At 46.0% G+C, this 12,523-nt stretch overlaps 1 protein-coding gene across 1 annotated transcript in view; it reads right to left on the reverse strand.

The window, feature by feature from the left end:
* The window catches only part of PHEX (phosphate regulating endopeptidase X-linked), a 1,438,972-nt gene that overhangs the window by 532,364 nt on the left and 894,085 nt on the right, over window positions 1–12,523 (reverse strand). The gene's annotated exons all lie outside the window — the stretch shown is intronic.

A 12,523-nucleotide genomic window follows, 5' to 3' on the forward strand; every position in this document is an offset into this window, starting at 1 on the left:
CCCTTACGGAACCCGTATTGGATGTTGCTAATGATCATCTGCCCGGTCCTGCAGTCTGGAAAGGAGTACTCTATCGATTATCCTAACAGTGGAGTCTAAAAGCGAGATAGGCCAGTAGCAAGCTGCGTTGTGCCTGTCCCCCTTTTTTAAAAATCGGGATCTGAATCGATTCGCTCCAGGTGCTAATAAGATATTCAATATGTCACGTGCTCAAGGGGCTTCACTCTCTGATCAAAGAGTGTGGCATTCCATCACAATATAGCGTTCCCTGGTAGGGTCTGTCTCCCCTAGCACTGCAGGGGCCCCATTGCCCTGGGGTTGTTCTGTGCTCACGTCATCAACAAAAACAAGCATTTGCAATGCAATAGGTCTCCCATTAGGAAAGTGAGAGCTATTGGTATTGTAAATGACCAATTTTTTAAATATGTGTTGGCTTTGAAAATATGATCCTTATGTGCGAACATGTCCATATGGACGCATCCCTATGTTTGGGCACTCTCGTTTGGTTCATCAAAAAAGACAGACTCCACTGTTTGGTAGTGTTACTTTCTTGATTCTTTTATTATCCACGTGAATATTATTCTTGCATATTCAATTAGATTGATTAAATCATCATATTTCTTTCATCACATTCATTTGCATGGTAAACTGCTCCGATGCATTTCGGGCAGGTGTGCCCTTTTTCAAGGAGCTCTGAAATGGTTAAACAAGAAACACGAGCTTGCAGGCATAGCCCATCCTAATTAATTCCAAATAAACAACAATATTCTCGTTATGTTCTTCATGCAATTATAATGGCTAAGTGTAACCCAAAGTTTGTATCCCAATATGAAAACCCTGTGTGTAAGGAAAAGTGCTCAAGTGGACGGATGTATCGTGGGGAACCGTGAAAACAGTATTGAAAAAAACGCTTACATGTCTGACGGGGTCCGGACGTTGGTTATATGATATCTGGGGGCAAGAACATGACAGCGTTAGATGTCTTTTCGCAATGGGCTAAAAAAGCACAGTGCTCAATACACAGCGAGACGTGTCTCGACTTACTTAGATTAGTTGACAATAGCGGGTCCCAAAGAGCCGGATCTCCTGCATCTGGCGATGCGCGACTGGGGGTAGATCCTAGTGTTCACTGTGAGTGCCGTATAAACAAACCCGAGGTGGGGAAACGGATGTGACGAAAACGTCACAAAAATAAAAAATGGACTGGTGTAATGTGGTTTAGAAAGTGTGTAAGCCATATTGGGTGTGCATGATTGTTGATACATCACAAAGAACATTCTTCCTTTGTTTTAAATAACAAAAACAGCGGCACAATTGATGTGTGTGTCAATAAAGCCACAGATTGTTATCAAAGAAAACAACTTAATTCAATTTGATCATTCAGTCCAAATGGTTTCTGTGATTACATGCGATAGATCCATGCAGTTTCACGCTGTAAGAGGGTTTTGTTGTTATCCTTGCCCTCCTTCTTTTTAACAATTTCCAAAACCATAAATTTGAGTTGTGCCACATTATGTTTCTGTTCTACGAAATGTGTCGCTATACTGGATTTCTCATTTTTTGTTCGAATGTTTGATTTATGTTCGTTGAGACGAACTTTCATTTTCCTTTCTGTCTTTCCAATATAGATCTTCCCGCAAGTACATTTGAGTAGGTAAATCAAATTGCTGGAGTCACAAGTGGCTTTGAAAATATATCAATTAATAGCATTGTTATTCACAAAGCCAATAGCTTACACTTTCCTAATGCGAGTCCTATTGGCTATGGCAATGCTTGTTGGTAGCAAGGAAGGACAGTGCTGTTGTGGTGCTGAGTGATGATGTGGTTGGGCTGAGTGGTATGGTGGTGTATTAGAGTGATGTGGTGGTGTATTAGAGTGATGTGGTGGTGTCCCAGAGTGATGTGGTGGTGTCCCAGAGTGATGTGGTGGTGTCTCCGAGTGATGTGGTGGTGTCCCTGAGTGATGTGATGGTGTCCCTGAGTGATGTGGTGGTGCCCCTGAGTGGTACCCCTGAGTGATGTGGTGGTGCCCCCGAGTGATGTGGTGGTATCCCCGAGAGATGTGGTGCTGTCCCCGAGTGATGTGGTGGTATCCCCGAGTGATGTGGTGGTGTCCCCGAGTAATGTGGTGGTGTCCCCGAGTAATGTGGTGGTGTCCCCGAGTGATGTGGTGGTGTCCCCGAGTGATGTTGTGGTGTCCCCGAGTGATGTGGTGGTGTTCCTGAGTGATGTGGTGGTGTCCCTGAGTGATATGGTGGTGCCCCTGAGTGATGTGGTGGTGTCCCAGAGTGATGTGGTGGTGTCCCAGAGTGATGTGGTGGTGCCCCTGAGTGATGTGGTGGTGTCCCTGAGTGATGTGGTGGTGTCCCAGAGTGATGTGGTGGTGTCCCTGAGTGATGTGGTGGTGTTCCTGAGTGATGTGGGGGTGTTCCTGAGTGAAGTGATGGTGTCCCTGAGTGATGTGGTGGTGCCCCTGAGTGATGTGGTGGTGTCCACGAGTGATGTGGTGGTGTCCCCAAGTGTTGTGGTGGTGTCCCCAAGTGTATGTGGTGGTGTCCCCGAGTGATGTGGTGGTGTTCCTGAGTGATGAGGTGGTGTCCCTGAGTGACGTGGTGGTGTCCCTGAGTGATGTGGTGGTGTCCCTGAGTGATGTGGTGGTGCCACTGAGTGGTGCCCCTGAGTGATGTGGTGGTGTCCTCGAGTGATGTGGTGGTGTCCCCGAGTGATGTGGTGGTGTCCCCGAGTGATGTGGTGGTGTTTACGAGTGATGTGGTGGTGTTCACAAGTGATGTGGTAGTGTCCCTGAGTGATGTGGTAGTGCCCATGAGTGATGTGGTGGTTTCCCTGAGTGATGTGGTGGTGCCCCCTAGTGATGTAGTGGCGTCCCCGAGTGATGTGATGGTGTCCCCGAGTGATGTGGTGGTGTTCCTGATTGATGTAGTGGTGTTCCTGAGTGATGTAGTGGTGCCCCTGAGTGATGTGGTGGTGTCCCTGAGTGATGTGGTGGTGTCCCTGAATGATGTGGTGGTGTCCCAGAGTGATGTGGTGGTGCCCCTGAGTGATGTGGTGGTGTCCCTGAGTCATTTGGTGGTGTCCCAGAGTGATGTGGTGGTGTCCCAGAGTGATGTGGTGGTGTCCCTGAGTGATGTGGTGGTGTCCCTGAATAATGTGGTGGTGTCCCAGAGTGATGTGGTGGTGCCCCTGAGTGATGTGGTGGTGTCCCAGAGTGATGTGGTGGTGTCCCAGAGTGATGTGGTGGTGTCCCAGAGTGATGTGGTGGTGTCCCCGAGTGATGTGGTGGTGTCCCCGAGTGATGTGGTGGTGTCCCCAAGTGATGTGGTGGTGTTCCTGAGTGATGTGGGGGTGTTCCTGAGTGAAGTGGTGGTGTCTCTGAGTGATGTGGTGGTGTCCCTGAGTGATGTGGTGGTGTCCCCGAGTGATGTGGTGGTGTCCCTGAGTGATGTGGTGGTGTCCCTGAGTGATGTGGTGGTGTCCCCGAGTGATGTGGTGGTGTTCCTGAGTGATGTTGTGGTGTCCCTGAGTGATGTGGTGGTGTCCCTGAGTGAGGTGGTGGTGCCCCTGAGTGATGTGGTGGTTACCCTGAGTGATGTGGTGGAGTCCCTGAGTGATGCAGTGGTGTTCCTGAGTGATGTGGTGGTGTTCCTGAGTGATGTGAAGGTGTTCCTGAGTGATGTGGTGGTGTCCCTGAGTGATGTGGTGGTGTCCCCGAGTGATGTGGTGGTGTCCCTGAGTGATGTGGTGGTGTTCCTGAGTGATGTGGGGGTGTTCCTGAGTGAAGTGATGGTGTCCCTGAGTGATGTGGTGGTGCCCCTGAGTGATGTGGTGGTGTCCACGAGTGATGTGGTGGTGTCCCCATGTGATGTGGTGGTGTCCCCAAGTGTATGTGGTGGTGTCCCCGGGTAATGTGGTGGTGTTCCTGAGTGATGAGGTGGTGTCCCTGAGTGATGAGGTGGTGTCCCTGAGTGACGTGGTGGTGTCCCTGAGTGATGTGGTGGTGTCCCTGAGTGATGTGGTGGTGCCACTGAGTGGTGCCCCTGAGTGATGTGGTGGTGTCCTCGAGTGATGTGGTGGTGTCCCCGAGTGATGTGGTGGTGTCCCAGAGTGATGTGGTGGTGTTCACGAGTGATGTGGTGGTGTTCACAAGTGATGTGGTAGTGTCCCTGAGTGATGTGGTAGTGCCCATGAGTGATGTGGTGGTGTCCCTGAGTGATGTGGTGGTGCCCCCTAGTGATGTAGTGGTGTCCCCGAGTGATGTGGTGGTGTCCCCGAGTGATGTGGTGGTGTTCCTGATTGATGTAGTGGTGTTCCTGAGTGATGTAGTGGTGCCCCTGAGTGATGTGGTGGTGTCCCGGAGTGATGTGGTGGTGTCCCTGAATGATGTGGTGGTGTCCCAGAGTGATGTGGTGGTGCCCCTGAGTGATGTGGTGGTGTCCCTGAGTCATGTGGTGGTGTCCCAGAGTTATGTGGTGGTGTCCCAGAGTGATGTGGTGGTGTCCCTGGGTGATGTGGTGGTGTCCCTGAATAATGTGGTGGTGTCCCAGAGTGATGTGGTGGTGCCCCTGAGTGATGTGGTGGTGTCCCAGAGTGATGTGGTGGTGTCCCAGAGTGATGTGGTGGTGTCCCCGAGTGATGTGGTGGTGTCCCCGAGTGATGTGGTGGTGTCCCCGAGTGATGTGGTGGTGTTCCTGAGTGATGTGGGGGTGTTCCTGAGTGAAGTGGTGGTGTCTCTGAGTGATGTGGTGGTGTCCCTGAGTGATGTGGTGGTGTCCCCGAGTGATGTGGTGGTGTCCCTGAGTGATGTGGTGGTGTCCCTGAGTGATGTGGTGGTGTCCCCGAGTGATGTGGTGGTGTTCCTGAGTGATGTTGTGGTGTCCCTGAGTGATGTGGTGGTGCCCCTGAGTGATGTGGTGGTGCCCCTGAGTGATGTGGTGGTGTCCCCGAGTGATGCGGTGGTGTTCCTGAGTGATGTGGTGGTGTTCCTGAGTGATGTGAAGGTGTTCCTGAGTGATGTGGTGGTGTCCCTGAGTGATGTGGTGGTGCCCCTGAGTGATGTGGTGGTGCCCCTGAGTGGTGCCCCTGAGTTATGTGGTGTTGTCCCCGAGTGATGTGGTGGTGTCCCAGAGTGATGTGGTGTGTGAGGGTGAGGGAATGTGGGGGTGTGAGGGGGTGAGGGTTGAGGGTGAGTGAGGGTGAGAGGGTTGTGAGGGTGAGGGGTGTGAGGGTGTGAGGTTGTGAGGGTGAGTGAGGGTGTGTGAGGGTGAGTGAGGGTGTGTGAGGGTGAGTGAGGGTGTGTGAGGGTGAGTGAGGGTGTGTGAGGGTGAGGGGGTGTGAGGGTGAGGGTGACAGGGTGAGCGTGACAGGGGTGAGGGTGACATGGGTGAGGGTGATGGGGGTGAGGGTGAGGGTAAGGGTGTGTGAGAGTGAGGGGGTGTGAGGGTGAGGGGGGTGAGGGGGGTGTAAGGGTGTGGGGGTGTGAGGGGTGAGGGTGAGAGGGTTGTGAGGGTGAGGGGGTGAGGGTGAGTGAGGGTGGGTGAGGGTGAGTGATGGTGAGTGAGGGTTGTGAGGGTGGGTGAGGGTGTGAGGGTGTGTGAGGGTGAGTGAGTATGTGTGAGGGTGAGATGGTGTGAGGGTGTGTGAGGGTCCGAAGTAAATGGTGGCAGGGCAGACATCATAAGACAGAGAGAAGAGACTGCGTGGTGACTGCGTTGGTCAGTTTCAGAATCAGGAGGGGCAGAGTCAGCACAGTCTGCGAGGGATCAAGGTGTCTAGAGGCAAAGCATAGCGGATGTAGCATTGCAGCTAGCAAGTTGAGTGTTTTCAAGCTGAGTGTCCCTAGAGAGATGGCAACACAGCAACAGCATTTGAGGAGCGAGGCTACTGTAAACAAGCACGGTAGGCTTTCACTTTCGTCCAGAAACAAGCATTGCTGTGGCGGGAGCGCATTCCTTTGAAGTCTGATGCGGGGGCGGGGGAGCGGCAGCCTTTGAAGTCTGATGCTGAGGCACAGACAATGGTGGTGTGTTATGTGGCTGGGGATGGTGTGCAAGCGCATAGATCACATGAACTGTAGGCGATCCGCAGCAGTTTTGGTAGACTTTTCTTTTCCGCTTACTATAATCTCGCGGGAGCAATGCGCAAGCGCATTGGCTGAGGCAAGACCTAATAAGACAAAGAATGTTTCTGTGTAAATAGGCCATATTTATTCATTATCAGCCATCTCAGAGAGTGAAACCCCTTGAGCACGCGACAAATTGATTACGAGAGCAATTACTGAGGAAACGTTGTACGTGTTCTCTCTTTTATCTATTTTGTTTATTTCTTCTGATCTATTGAACACAGCACACTGTACAAATACATACCACAGGGCATACAAAGACATACTTCACTTCAAAGACCTTTATTTTTACATATTGTCATCAAAGGAAAACAATCATACTACATTCCATGTTAAAAAAACGTCTTGCCGCTACACCTTTCATAAGATCGCTTAGCAAACAAGTATTCTTTAGTAGCATGGTATACAGACCCCGTACGGACCCTTACAGCACAAAACTAAGCAATTATTCAATAGCTAATATATTGATAAAATAAAATAAAATCAGACTTAAATGACTAATTCATGGATTGTTATACTAAAAGATTAAGTACTATTTAAAAAGATATAAAAACAATACAAATACAAATGGAAGCATTGCACACAATAAAAGTCATTCAGTATCCTTCTAAAATGTAGGTTAATGCGATTTCAGAACAATACTAACACCAGGAGGAGATGTTATTCTAAAAAGTTGTTCATTGTTGATGCATATTATTTTAATCTGATGCACCAGGCCCATTTTAAGAATGTTGCTAAAGGAACAGCATAGCGGAGGAAAGGATCAGACCTCAGAATTCTTATAGCTTCACTGCAGTTCCGAGTCCCCAAATTCTTACGTAGGGGTGCAAGCCAAATCGTATGTGGTGGTAAGGCATAGGCAGAGCATACAAAACAAAAGTGTGGATAGGTTTCTTTGTATGAAGACATATCCAATCTGACTGATTTAAGAGCGGATACATTCGCCTTCGTGGAAGAGGAACCCACAAGAAATTACAATTTAATCCATGAGGAAACCACACCATCATTAAAAATCTGGAACAAAGAAAATAACATTAAAAACCTACTATACTTATTAAAGAGAGAGACCATTACACGATATTCAAACACTTTCAAAAATATCAGCGAGCACAAAGGATCCTGTGGGGCTTATAGATCCCATTGAAAGCCTTCCTATATAAAAATATACCCACATTCATGAAGAAAGGGTATGCTATACTAAATAAATGTTCTTTAGACTTAATCCTTCTAATAATTGAAGAACTGTCAAAAGTCTTGGAAGACCTCTCAAAAGAGATAACTCAAATTAAATCAAACACTATAGAAGCTGAAGACTGGTCCAAAATGCTGACAGACCTCAACATCCAAATAAACAAGTATGCACAGGAGATTAACAACAGGAAGATCCACGAATTCAAGCAAGACTTCATCAATTATAAGTTGGGAGAGGTGTATACCTGGGCAGAAGTATACACCAAGCGGAGACAGAACAAACCATATAACCAAAATATGAGACTGAAACATCCTCTTCAGACAGTGAAGCCACCAAGCAACATCGTAGGAGACTTATCGAACAGCTTCCCTCTCATGTGAACATTGAACAACACAAACATCTGGTGTCTCTTTTTTAGAGGCAGGCCAAAGAGACAAAGACGATCCAGTAGGGGAAAAGGAAAAAATAAAAAGAGAAAGAGAACTTGGACACAAGGAGCATACCTACCACAAGCAAGAGAACCAAGGGGAAGAAAACATAGAACATAGTAACCTATGATCAACATTTCTTCACATGAACTGAGCCCTATTGAGATCAGAACACTTCAGAAAGGGACCTCATTTGTACCTAGATGTCAAACCAGCAGTTTAGAACTTGAGATCAGTCTGTTCAAATTGATGCATAACTTACACCTGAGAAACTTCTTCGAAAACGTATTCGATGAACGGGACAGTGAGGAAGAAGATTTATTAAAATATCTGAAAACAAAAAGTACCTACATGGCCCCTGTCAGCCATAAGAGTCTGCATACCTTTGAGAGTTTAGTGAAACATGACATCCAGAAATTCAACTTCCAAAAGAAATCTAAACATCGGAATATAGGCAACAAAGAATTTGGAATTTTGAAAAAAGTAGCTGATAACCCCACGATCACTTGTCAAAAGGTGGATAAGGGAGGATCATTAGTAGTGATGGATACGAGTTTTTACAAAGAGCAAGTTAAGGCTCATGTGTCAGACACCAAAATGTATGCCATATTAGATGATAATCCCACAGAACAATTTTTGGTCATACTGAAGATCATATTGGAAAGAGCCTTTAACAATGGTGTCATACCTGAAAAGGTGAGCAGATATCTCGCTCAAAGGAACTTTAAGAGCCCGGTAATGTACGTGTTACCGAAAGTGCATAAATGTTTACACAATCCACAGTTTAGACCCATAGTGTCTGCCAGAGGAGGCCTCCACGAACCTGTGGGTAAGTTTTTTGACAAAAATCTCCAACCATTTGTTCTGAAAATGAGTACATACATTAGAGATATGACTGAGTTCCTTTCTAGAATCAACCAAATTTAGTTTACATAGGATGACCAGATATTACTGTGTACGATTGACGTAAAATCATTGTACACTTCCATCCCCCACAACTTGGGGATAGAAGCTATTGAAGAAGTGCTATTTAACTCTAATCTTGATCAAGGCTTACAAATGTTTCTCATGGAACTGTAGCACTATACCTTGTTTCCGCATTATTTTAAATGGAAAGACCAATAATTTTTACAGCTCACAGGAACTTCCATGGGCAATTGCTCGACTCCAGCGTATGCAAATTTATTCATAAGCCATGGGCAATTGCTCGACTCCAGCGTATGCAAATTTATTCATAAGCAAGTTCAAGGAAGATAACATTTTGGGCACTGTCACATGGAAAACACATGCTATTTTGTTTCTGAAATACATCAATGACATTTTCATCCTGTGGAAGGGATCCCATGCGGGTCTCACCACAGCGCTATCCACATTGAAAGAGATAAATGACAGAATACAATTCACTTATGACATTGATGAGAACACAATCACCTTTCTGGATGTACAAGTCCGAAAAGCACCAAACAAATTGGAAACTAACATCTTCAGAAAAGCAACTGACAAAAACAACATGTTCACTACAACAGTTTCCACCAGAAATCCCTGAAATACAATTTGCCATACTCTCAATTACTTAGAGTGAAAAGGACAGTATCTAACCCAGATACATCTAAGGAGCAAATGGAGAATGATGTTCAAAAGATTTGATGGATGAAGATATCCCAAGAAGGTTTTGGAACAAGCTAAAACATGTAGCATGACGAAAACCAGAGAAACATTTCTTGCTAAAAGTCAAAAGAAGGAACAGAAACGAATGGTAATAGAGTCAAAATTCTCTACTATGAGTAGCCAATCTAAAAAGTCCAATACTCAACATTGGTCTATACTAACTATGGAACCCGATTTCAAAGGCATTTTTGGGAGACACCACTCTTCATATATCAAAGAGGTAAGAACATCAAATAAATAATCACACAGACAAAAGAAGACTGTCAGAAAAAGAAACATAAAGAGATGTGCTACAACTGCAACTATTGTAACAACATAATCAAAGGGACCTGGATGACATATCTGATGAAAGGTACTAGAATTGACCTTATAGTTTCCACAAATTGTGATACCAAAAATATCATATATTTTTTTTAAATGCCCTTGCGGGCTGGTGTATGTGGATAAGACCGAAAGAAAGATCAAAACCAGAGTCAATGAACACAAAAGCAGCATCCGCACCAAAAAACTTGAGGTCTGTGGTAGCTATCCATTTCGTGGAGAACAGTCATAATGTAAGCCAAATTAAATTCTTGATTTTGGAAATTATTGACAGAAAAGAAGGAAAAGACAATAACAACAGTCTACTCCAGAGGGAAGGTTTTTGGTTAAAACGCCTTGACGCTTTGAAACTCAATGGCTTAACGATAGGATGGAATTCTTATGTTACCTATAAGGTGGCTTGCATGACTCGTTGATGGACCTCTATTTTGATCATAACGTGTTTTCTTATTTTTCTTTGCATTTTGATGACTATGTATGATTTAACTCCATTGTTTTACATATGACAGTTTCTAGCATTTGTACATCACCCATATACGTGGATTGACACTCTGTATGTGTAACATTGCGGCACTGAAGAGAGCAATCTTGTTCGGATCTCTTTCTCACATTGATGACAGACCCCGCTGTTTATTCTCTCCAAGATGGCCATCGTTTTTTAACTTCTTGAGCACTCAAAACACTCGACCCTAATAGTTGGTGCCAACGCACGTTGCATGTATCTGAGAACTTCCTGTTTATGCCCTGAAGCCGCAACTCTACAGGATGGCTAGTTATCCACGATTATTTCCCATTATTCTACAGAGTCACCTTCTAATATAGCCTCCACTTTCTAGCGTTTAGATCACTTGAGACTACGGGATGGCCAGTTATCCACGATTATTTCCCTTTATTCTGCAGAATCTCGGTTCTTTTGAATCAAGCATTTCACCGTCCAATATTGCCCCCGCTTTCTAGCGTTTAGATGAATTGAGACTAACATCGAGTTTAGTCCATTCTCGCTGTTGTTCATCCTTTCTTAAACACCCATAACCTTCTTGGAAACGTTCACCTGACTACTCAAACATGCTGAGAGATTGACTTCATCCTCGTGAGTAGGGCAGGGGGAGCTTCTTGACATATGCATTTTGATATGTTATGATTATTACATTTTGCAAACCTTGGTTGTTGAGATATCTGGTTACTCGTGATAAATGGATGTTTATGTGAGTCTCACACACTATGCATGATGTATTAAACTTGCAAGCGCACTATTATGAGTCTAGGGCATTCCTGAATGTTAGTATATTTTTATGCTTACATTTCAAGGAGAGTCATATACGATCTGCCGGCATGACCTGAGCCTGCATGTTGGTCATTCACAGGCAAATGACACTTATTTTTATAGAGGTGATTGACGTATTTAACTACATGCTTCATGCACAGGCTGGTACATACTTGGTGATACCAGCATAATGATTAGCTTATTCTTGAACAACCGCACGTTTGGCTATTATGATTAGGTGCATGTATTCCCGTTGAAGAGTACACAATGTCTTGATCATTCATTATTTACAGGATTGACATGATGAGTCACTGTATGTTAATTTTCATACAGCATGAACTAGCAAGCATGCACACTGCATGGATTGTTGACCTTGTGGTCAGGAAGACTACCTCACATTTTTTGAGACACCAGTCTTTATTTGGTTGGTCTATACCATGTCACCACGTCAGCTTGAATAAGTCACTGCACCCATTGGTGTCGGGTGACCACGGATTTGATGATAGGATGGTTCTCTCACATTATGTAACGTGTATTTCTCTAGAACTATCCCTTCATTAGCCCGAAATGCATCGGGATGGAGGAAAGAATTGATGACTATATCTAATAGTGTGATCAAATTTGCATATCACTGCCAAAATCAAGCGATATGATGAACTACAATTTAAGATGGCTGATAACGAATAAATATGGCCTAATCACACAGAAACATTCTTTGTCCTATTTTTGTTGATTACCTGAACACAGAACAACCCCAGGACAATTAGGCCCTTGCTGTACTAGGGGGGACAGACCCTACCAGGGGACGCTATATTGTGACTTATAGAAAGTTGGCATTTTCTAACCATTTGGTGCCTGCAAAGTGGCAGTTGGTCTTTGTGCATTGCTTCCATTCAGTGCGATAAAGGAAAATGGGCCATCTCTGACTTGATGAGCAGGAGGAGCTCTCACCATTCACACATGCACATGCACATCACTGCACTCACACAAAGGGTTTTGACAGTAGTATTTTGTGATCCGGGCAAGATGTTGCAGTGCAAGGAGGCAGGAAATTGCACCAAGTTTAAATAATGCATGCAGGGGTGTGGCCACGGACGTGACAAAGATGGCCGCATTCGATTGAAGCTCTGCCAGCCGGGCGCGATAAACTCATTTTTCCCTCATGTAGGAACCCCAGAGTGACTGTACGAGGAATCTGTCTGCCCCCGGAGACCATGCTGCCCATCTAGGTGTGTTTTGGTGGGTCCGGAGCTTCCCCCTGCCGGCGCACTCGGATCTGCGCGTAGCCTTGGTGCGGCTTGGAGACCATCCCCGGACGAAGAACGAGCGGTGGCTGGTGCGGTAAGTACGGGCCCCGGCGGGCTGCTGGTGCTGCGCTGCACTCCTACTCCATCCTGCGCTGCGGGCTCTGCCCCCCCCCCCCACTGCCGTGCTCTCTTATGTGCCCCGTTTCAGCCCAGAGCCTTCAGGCCTCGAGGGGCCTTGTGGGCGTGCCCACGCCGGGGCCTGGATTT

This window comes from Lissotriton vulgaris, chromosome 8 (assembly GCF_964263255.1).
Source record: "Lissotriton vulgaris chromosome 8, aLisVul1.2, whole genome shotgun sequence".
Classification (NCBI taxonomy): Eukaryota; Metazoa; Chordata; class Amphibia; order Caudata; family Salamandridae; genus Lissotriton; species Lissotriton vulgaris.